The 10,174-nt window shown below is 46.2% G+C and overlaps 1 long non-coding RNA gene across 1 annotated transcript in view; it reads left to right on the top strand.

The window, feature by feature from the left end:
* LOC142073228 (uncharacterized) overlaps positions 1 to 10,174 on the top strand; it is a 44,432-nt gene that overhangs the window by 906 nt on the left and 33,352 nt on the right. The window lies entirely within an intron of this gene.

Here is a 10,174-nt window from a genome sequence, read left to right as displayed (position 1 = left end):
AGGCCGGCCTGTTTGCCCACTGCCCCCTTCCAGGGTCTAGGGCCTGAGCCGGAGCCAGAAATTACCCATGTACAGTGCCAAAGAGCCACAGTAACACGTCAGCAGCCCCCCCATCAGCTTCCCCCAGCCCTGCTCCCAGCGCCTCCGAACCACCGGCAGCCCCCCGATCAGCTCTCCCCCGCCCCTGCTCCCAGCGCCTCCCACCCACCCACCGGCAGCCCCCCATCAGCTCCCCCCCACCCCTGCTCCCAGCACCTCCCACCCATCCACCGGCAGCCCCCCATCAGCTTCCCCCCGCCCCTGCTCCCAGCGCCTCCCACCCACCCACCGGCAGCCCCCCATCAGCTTCCCCCACCCCTGCTCCCAGCGCCTCCGAACCACCGGCAGCCCCCCGATCAGCTCTCCCCCGCCCCTGCTCCCAAACCGGCAGCCCCCTATCAGCTCCCCCCCACCCCTGCTCCCAGCGCCTCCCACCCATCCACCGGCAGCCCCCCGATCAGCTCTCCCCCGCCCCTGCTCCCAGCGCCTCCCACCCACCCACCCACCGGCAGCCCCCCGATCAGCTCTCCCCCGCCCCTGCTCCCAGCGCCTCCCACCCACCCACCGGCAGCCCCCCGATCAGCTCTCCCCTGCCCCTGCTCCCAGCGCCTCCCAACCACCAACAGCTCCCCCATCAGCTCCCCCCCACCCCTGCTCCCAGCGCCTCCCACCCATCCACCGGCAGCCCCCCCATCAGCTTCCCCCCGCCCCTGCTCCCAGCACCTCCCACCCACCCACCAGCAGCCCCCCGATCAGCTCTCCCCCGCCCCTGCTCCCAGCGCCTCCCAACCACCGACAGCTCCCCCATCAGCTCCCCACCACCGCTGCTCCCAGCCCTCCCAACCACCAGCAGCCCCCCATCAGCTTCCCCCCACCCCTGCTCCCAGTGCCTCCCAACCACCGGCAGCCCCGCATCAGCTCCCCCCCCACCCTTGCTCCCAGCCCCCCCATTAGCTCCCCCCCACCCCTGCTCCCAGCGCCCCCCACCCACCCACCCACCGGCAGCTCCCCCATCAGCCCCCCCACCCACCCACTGGCAGCCCCCCCGTCAGCTTCCCCCCGCCCCTGCTCCCAGCGCCTCCCTCCCACCCACCCACCGGCAGCCCCCCGTCAGCTTCCCCCCACCCCTGCTCCCAGCGCCTCCCTCCCACCCACCCACCAGCAGCCCCCCCGTCAGCTCCCCCCTGCCCTGCTCCCAGCGCCTCCCACCCACCCACTGGCAGCCCCCCCCCGTCAGCTCCCCCCCGCCCTGCTCCCAGCGCCTCCCACCCACCCACTGGCAGCCCCCCCGTCAGCTTCCCCCCGCCCCTGCTCCCAGGGCCTCCCACCCACCGGCAGCCCCGCCAATCAGTACCTCCCCCTTCCTCCCTGCACCTCCTGATCAGCTGTTTCGTGGGGTGCAGGAGGAAGTGGGGGCAGGGTCTGGGGCAGAGCCAGGGGGTTCAGCAGTGAGCACCTCCCCCCCACCCCGGCACATTGGAAAGTTGGCGCCTGTAGCTCCAGCCCCGGAGTCAGTGCCTATCCAAGGAACCACGTATTAACTTCTGAAGAGCCGCCTGTGACTCCGGAGCCACAGGTTGGCCACCCCTGCTCTAGGGGGAAGAGTCAACAGTAGAACCTAGATGTCCTTACTCCATCTGTCCCTGCTCTAAAGTACTTTTCATCTCAAAAGACCTCAAAGTGCTTCATAAACTATAGACACAGAGTACCACTGAAATACCGCTACTGCTGGGGTGGAATGCGGAGTACAACAGATGTGTGGCTGGAGGGAGATTTTGATCAAAAGAGGAAATGGGGTGCACAAGTGACTAGTTCAGGGAAAACTGGAGTTCGAACACCTAGATTCTGTTCTTGACTGCCACAATGACATGGGATTATGGTGTGACTTTAGACAAATCATTTAACCTCAATTGCCAGAGTATCTACCTCACGAGTGTGGTACGGTTTAATTAATTAATGTTTGTAATGTGGCTTGAATTCCTTGGATGAAGGGTGCTGTATATAAATGCACAATACTATTAGTTATTTTTAACGCAAAAGCAAACCTTCCTCATGGGATCTTTAATATCCAAAGCCCCAATTCTGCAAACAATTTACATACACATGCTTTACTATTGATTTACTCACAGTAGTAAAGTTAAGCGTGTACATAAGTGTTTGTAGGATCATGGCTCACAACTGTATGCTCTTTAGTGTAGGGGCCATATCTTAATATACAAAACCTAGCACGATGGGGCCTTGATCTTGACTGATGCCTCCAGATACTACCAACATATAAAAAAGAAATAATAATCAAAAGCAAATAGGACCTTGGTTTTGAAGTTTCCTCTGACAGACATGCATACAGTAGACTGCATGAAAGCTCCATTTATCTTCCTGGGATCAATGAACAGCTGACTTCAGGATCTGAACATATATGTCAGATTTGCTATCAAATATATAGCATGTTAGTGATGTAGAGTAGTTTGCTGTGGCTGCATCCACCTGCAGATACCTTGCTTGTCATTGGTGAGCGAACCCAGAACCTTCAGCACCAAAGGCACATGCCCCTGCCATTGGGCAAGGAGGAATAACACCTTACTTCTATACATCACCCTGATGTATAGAAGTCTGAGACTATCCACCCCGGGGAGCATGTAGTACACTCGTTTACTGCACATTACCATATCCCCCTATAATCAATCATTCACACAAGCAATTATAACAGCCTGCTACAGTTAAACATTGTAGAGGGGTTATACTTTTAATGCTGAAGGTCCTTGACAATGTGTTTAGATTAATAGATGTCACGGATTTTTAAGGCAAAAAAAATGATGATAATCTCTTCTGAATCTTTGTGTAATGCATGCATGAAGCCCATGCTTCTGTTTGAGCTAGAGCATATCTTTTAGAAAGATATTCCATCTTGATGTAAAATCTTTAAGTAATGGAGACTCCACCATGTCCCTAGGTAAGTTTTTCCAATGTTTTAATTACCACCAGTGTAAAAAACTGCCCCTTATTTCTAGCCTGAATTTGTCTGGCTTCAGCTTCCAATAAGTGGATCTTGTTTTCCCTTTTTATGCAATAGTAAATAGCTGTCTACAATTAGAAATCTCTTCCTCATGGTGGTAATTGTAGACTGTGATCAAGCCACTTCTTAACCTTCTTTTGGATAGCTAAATAGATTGAAATTCTTAACTTTCTCACTGCCAGCCATGGTTCCCTGACCTCGAATCACTATTGTAACTCTTTTTTGAACCCTTCGCAATTTTTCAACATCCTTTTGGAAACGTGGACTCCAGAACTGGATACAGTATTCTAATAATGGTCTCACTGATGCCATATAAAGAGGAAATACCACCTCCCCACTGCTTGATATGCCCCTGTTTATACACATAAGGCTCTGTTAGCTATCTTAGCTACAACATGGCACTGGGAGCTCATGTTCAACTGCTGATCTACCTGACCTCTGGAAGTGAGGTCTGAATTAAAATAGTTTCCCAGGGATATGTTAGCAACCTCATCCCTTGGGCTGTTTAAAACTGCACTGGAAATCTCAGGGGACAATCCAACTTTGGACATTGAGGTAAGAACTTGGTGGAACCTGTCAGGCTTTTTCCATCTCCAGCTTTTGTGACTAGAGAACAATCCTCACCCTTTTTTTGCTCAATGTACTTCTTGTTCTTTATAACTTTGATGGGGCCTGTGATGCACAAGGTTCGGAGTCTTAGGACTTCAGAATCGTGATTCCTGCCTCCTTTGAAAGAGAAGATTCAAGACATGATTCTCAAGTGGTTAAACATGCATGACCAAAGCAACAGGGGGACAGAGTGCAGAATCATTCCTATTATATGTCTATTCACCTTTTACTTGAAACCTGATTTGGGGTCATTGCAGGCACCTGAATCTCCATGCCTATGATCCACTCCTAGTTAAGTCCAGATTCTAATATAAGAGATATATTTTGTATCACTGTGATATTGAAAAGTCTTCCAAGGTGCTTTCATGCCTTTCCTTGCACAAATGTCTCAGTTTCATACAAAAAATTTTTCAGTGTTGCCAGCTCTCGTGACTTTACCAGGAGACTGGCACTATTTGGTGTTTTTCGTAAAGGCCCAGCTCCTGGATTCAAGTGATTATGTGAGACTCTCAGCTTTCATTTAAAAGAAAAAGAAGCAAAAAAGATTGTTTCTAGCTCTCATAGTTGCAAAGCAACACTTGAAAACATGAATCCTAAAGGCTCAAAAACCATAAAGCAAACAAAAACAAATCAAATCATATTAATTGTAAAAATATCATTATTTTGGGGGACCTGACTCAGGAGTTTGAACACTACTGCCATCTGACGGCTCTTCAGGGATGTATGTGTAATGAGTTAGTGAGTCTAAAACCAGTTCTTTGTGGACAAGTGACACACCACAATTAGAATGAGCTGTCTTCTTTGTGGACAGTCTCAGTAGAAAGGTCAAATATTGAAAGTTCCATGGACACTAAACGCCACTCCCAACCCTAGAAGTGGTCCCTTCAAGTCAAGGCTGAGGCACATTTTCAGGGCAGCGTGTGAGCATTTGGAATGGCTGCTGCTTGTGCTGTGTAGATCTTGTGGCTAGATAGGAATGAAGCCCTCTGTTTACCCACAAGCGCTATCCGCCGCAGGCAATGGGCTGCGCAACTTCTTGAATAATGTTGTTGTCCACTCCACCAGCCCAGGCCCAAATGTGAACATAACACATGAAAGACTCAAAATGAAGGACACAGCAAATTATTTTTGCAAGAAATGTAAAATACAGTGAAACACCTTCCCTTGGTGTAAATAATGCTTTCATAACTTCAGTGTCATGGTTCTCTATTTTTGAAGTAAATCATTTTCAACAACAAAAAACAAATTTTATATGGAATCTAGATAACTTTGGGACCGAAATGAGGGACATTTGAGAGGCATGTCACCAATCCCCAACAGTCATTCTTTGGAGAGGACGGATGGTCCAGTGGTTTGGGTGTAACCTGGGCAGATTTGGAGTCAATTCCTTGCCCTGCCACAGACTTCCCGTGTGACCTTTGGCAAGTCATTTGGTGCCTCAATTTCCCATTTGTAATATGGGATTTTCCTATTTCCCTTCCTCACAAAAGTGTTGATGGTGGCTTTGTCTTCACTGCTGGAAAGAGGGATTTTTTTTTTACCTCCATAATTAACACGTGAGGTAAAAACACAGTGACGGTCACAAAATGTATTAGGTAAGGCAGTGGTATGGTGCTGACATCGACTAGTTTATCTTGTGGTAAAACTAATGTGCCCTGTTGTCACTGGGTTTTCACCTCGGGATAGTTCATGTGCATTAGTTACCCTGAGATAAAAACATACCTTTTGCTATCAGTGAAGACAAGACCTGAGAGATGCTCAGATACTATGGCAATGGGAGCCATATAAGTACCTGAAATAAATGTGAGATACAATTAAATCAACAGAAATACAAAAATAAAATACACATTAATGGAGCAAAAATCACTCTTGAACCCCAACTAAAACTGTACAAAAATGCAGCCTGTTTCTTAGCTTTTAATGTAAATAGTATACATGTAAATAGTAATGAGGGGTTTGCTTTGCATAGCTAGTCACATTAGTGGGAAAGATTGTATTGTTATGTTCTCATTTAAAGTAGGAGATATGACTAAGAACTAAGAAAGATTTGAATAAATGATTTGAAATCATATTATTTTCCATTAATCATGCCTATTTTACATGCCTCCACCTGTTACTGTTTTAAGATAATCATTTGCTTCATAATCATAGTTTCCATTATGTTCAGTATATTAACTGTTTAAAATTTAGTGTTTTCCTGCTGAAACTGAATTACAGCTCAGATTCACGGATCAGTAATCTTAAAATAGTTCTGTGCTTAGTTCTGCTCACCCCAGCAGAACATCACTTCTCCTCCTTTGGTTGTACGATCATGTTGGTTTTACGATTTCAAGACTTTAATTTTCATAGAGTACAGTAGTTTGTTCCAATACTCCACAGAATCACACACTAGCCAGGGAACAAGTCAGCAAGATAGAGGGACAAGAGAAAATTGTTCTTGATTAGCTTTGGAGGACACCTAGTGGTTTTAGTTGGGTAACACCAAAGGAACCTGATCGAATCAAAGCATTTACAGCCCATTTTAGTGAGTGGTTGTTTGTAGACTTAGTTCCATTGTGCTCCAGCTGGCTTTGATGTTTGTGCTCAAGAATAGAGATTTCAAAACCTGCTGGCGAGCTTCCCAGACTATCCAAACTCCACTCACCAAAAGGATAACATTTACCAAGCTGCTGACTTCTCATTGCTATTGTATTTTATATCTTCATCATTTATGTGTTGCCATACCAGGCTCTGAGTCCCTTTGCGGCGGGGGCCCTTTATAAATAAAATGTATTATCATAAACCCTTAAGTATCAAAACAAAACACCCTTTCTCAACCAGTAATACATCCCTGATTGATTTTTCCAGGTTCAAATCATTCAGTTCCACTTACCAGACCTGTAAAATACTCCAGCCACTTCCTTAGAGCTTTTTAGTCATTAAAAGAAATGCTCTGTCGTATTTTCCATGGAAAAAAATGATGCACGGGATGTTAAAAGGACACAAGCTGTCACCACCAACTTAGTCCTAGCAGGCTTTTCCCAAAAGCTAAGATCAAAAGAAATCTTTATTTGATTGTTTTGAGCCAATTGAGAGTGCAGTTTTACAAATACAAACTCCTTCGCAGTGCTCATCAATCCAGAATATCACAGCACCAAGAAATGAAACAGACTTCACTGATTTTTCCTGTCAAAGCTGAGAGAAAAAGTAAGGAGACACACAAATGATGAAAATGTGCCAGCTGGAGTCCTTAGATTCTTTCCATTTTAATAATCTACTCTGCTATTAGTAACATAGGACAGGAAATGTTTATTTACAATAAATCATTTTAAAGTGAATGTTGTTCGTTTGCAAAACAAACAAGCCAATCTATTATAGACAAGTACAGATCACGGCTGGAAGATGTTACTGACAGGTCATTTGCCATCAGCTTTTTGACTAAGTCTTTCTTCCAAGTTATAAAGATTTATGTTCATTATGGTAACTTTAAGGCTATTTTATTTGCATGACTCATTTGTTGTAAACCCACCTAATCATTCTAATTTCCACAGGAGTAATCAAAGGTGCATAGAGATGGCGGGGACAAGGACAGGGAGTGTGGGAAAGATCTGGGGGATGCAATGGAGGCAGTAAGCAAGCAGATGAGTCAATGTGTGGACAAAGGGTATCTGAGGGTTGCTGAAACTTCATAGACGAGAAAAGAAAAGGAGTACTTGTGGCACCTTAGAGGCTAACCAATTTATTTGAGCATAAGCTTTCGTGAGCTACAGCTCACTTCATCGGATGCATACTGTGGAAAGTTTAGAAGATCTTATTATATACACACAAAGCATGAAAAAATACCTCCTCCCACCCCACTCTCCTGCTGGTAATAGCTTATCTAAAGTGACCACTCTCCTTACAATGTGTATGATAATCAAGGTGGGCCATTTCCAGCACAAATCCAGGGTTTAACAAGAATGTCTGGGGTGGGGGGGTAGGAAAAAACAAGGGGAAATAGGCTACCTTGCATAATGACGAAGCCACTCCCAGTCTCTATTCAAGCCTAAGTTAATTGTATCCAATTTGCAAATGAATTCCAATTCAGCAGTTTCTCGCTGGAGTCTGGATTTGAAGTTTTTTTTTGTTGTAAAATAGCGACTTTCAGGTCTGTAATCGCGTGACCAGAGAGATTGAAGTGTTCTCCGACTGGTTTATGAATGTTATAATTCTTGACATCTGATTTGTGTCCATTTACTCTTTTACGTAGAGATTGTCCAGTTTGACCAATGTACATGGCAGAGGGGCATTGCTGGCACATGATGGTATATATCACATTGGTGGATGTGCAGGTGAACGAGCCTCTGATAGTGTGGCTGATGTTATTAGGCCCTGTGATGGTGTCCCCTGAATAGATATGTGGGCACAGTTGGCAACGGGCTTTGTTGCAAGGATAGGTCCTGGGTTAGTGGTTCTGTTATGTGGTAGGTGGTTGCTGGTGAGTATTTGCTTCAGGTTGGGGGGTTGTCTGTAGGCAAGGACTGGCCTGTCTCCCAAGATTTGTGAGAGTCTTGGGTCATCCTTCAGGATAGGTTGTAGATCCTTAATAATGCGTTGGAAGGGTTTTAGTTGGGGGCTGAAGGTGACTGCTAGTGGCGTTCTGTTATTTTCTTTGTTAGGCCTGTCCTGTAGTAGGTGACTTCTGGGAACTCTTCTGGTTCTATCAATCTGTTTCTTCACTTCCGCAGGTGGGTATTGTAGTTGTAAGAATGCTTGATAGAGATCTTGTAGGTGTCTGTCTCTGTCTGAGGGGTTGGAGCAAATGCGGTTGTATCGCAGAGCTTGGCTGTAGATGTTGGATCGTGTGGTGTGGTCAGGGTGAAAGCTGGCGGCATGTAGGTAGGAATAGCGGTCGGTAGGTTTCCAGTATAGGGTGGTGTTTATGTTACCATCGTTTATTAGCACTGTAGTGTCCAGGAAGTGGATCTCTTGTGTGGACTGGACCAGGCTGAGGTTGATGGTGGGATGGAAATTGTTGAAATCATGGTGGAATTCCTCAAGGGCTTCTTTTCATAGACGAGCTGAAGGCTGGGTACAGACATGAGCATCATGAACTAGAAATTTGCACACAAGGACAGGAGGTAAAATATTTAAATGGCTCAATGCAATCACAGGAAAGAGACCCTCCCGGAGATGCAGCTTGCCATCCACTTTGCTCAGCATGCAGTAGGAAATAGATAGCAGAGATTCCTAAAGGCTTCAGTGGGCCTGCAGAGTTCTCAGTGCCTCAGCCCTTGGTCAGGGAAGATATTATGCCTTCTCAGGTACCAGATGCATCCCAGGATCCTACCACAATTCATCAGAAGAAAAGGCCCCAAACAGTTAGTGCAAAGGATTAACCTAGTGATCCAGAGGCCAGGCTGCATGTGGTTAAGAAGGTACATGCATATCTGTTCCAAGGGAGCAGCTTGTAGCATTCTGATCAGAACCCCAGGAGTAGGGCAGCAGGCTTTGCTGTCTGTGCTCAAGAACAAGAGATTTGAAAACCTGCCGGCAAACTCCCCACACTATCCAAACTCCACTCACCAAAAGTTTCCATTCCTCCTCCTCTGGATAGTCAGGGTTCTGTTGTCTACAGAACAGATGACTACAGCTGGGCCAACTTTTTTCATCAAAACTTTTTTTGACAAAAAATGGCTTTTTGACCAAAGCAAACACTGTCATGAAAACTCAGTCAGGGAACTGATCTCCATTGCATTTTGAAGTGTGGCTACGTAGGTCCGAGCCTGAGACTGGGTGTCTGGACTCTTAGCTTTGACACTATTTCACTGTGTGACCTCAGGCCAGTCACTCAACTGCCTATTCCTCAATTTCCCCCTTCTATGGAATGGGGCTAATAATAATCCGCAGGGGTGTTGTGAGGCTTACATCAGTTGTGAAGCCCACTGAGATCTTCAGGTAAAAGGCACAGGAGAAGGGCAAAGGATTATTGCTAGCTGAAAAGTGGCTTGCTTGTCTCTGAATGTCAAAGACCCTCAGTTCAAACCTCAGGGCAAACTTCAAATACTGTCATTTGTTTTAAGTTAAGATTTCTCCAAACCTTACTTGAACCTCTTAGAACCATAAAATCAGACTAGAAATCTCTGGAATGGGTCTCTCATGAGATATCTAGTACTGCCAGTTGGACCAGAAATAGCAGAGAACAGCTTCTCTCATGGTAGCTCAGCCCTTGCATGATGGGTGCTGACTAGTAACTGGATGTTCAAAAGCAGATGGAAGTGAAAAGTTCTCATCTTTCTGGGTCTGGGCTGGCTTTTCAGATCATTTCCTATTTTATCCAAAATGGTTAGCACATTCCTCTGTATCTCCTCTTGTCAGGTTTGGTACTGATTTGGCCTCTTTGTTTGGGTACAGCTAATTGAACCCCCTGAACTAGTCCTTCCTTGCTGAAGAACCACCTACAATAGTTCTCACTTGTTTACATACAAATTACTGTTTTCTCAGAGATTTGACTTCTTTAGATCCCACGCAGTTTGGAGCTAGGCCAAAAGAGTG

This window comes from Caretta caretta, chromosome 9 (genome assembly GCF_965140235.1).
Source record: "Caretta caretta isolate rCarCar2 chromosome 9, rCarCar1.hap1, whole genome shotgun sequence".
NCBI classification, from domain to species: Eukaryota; Metazoa; Chordata; order Testudines; family Cheloniidae; genus Caretta; species Caretta caretta.
This window is presented reverse-complemented; position numbering and strand designations above follow the sequence as displayed.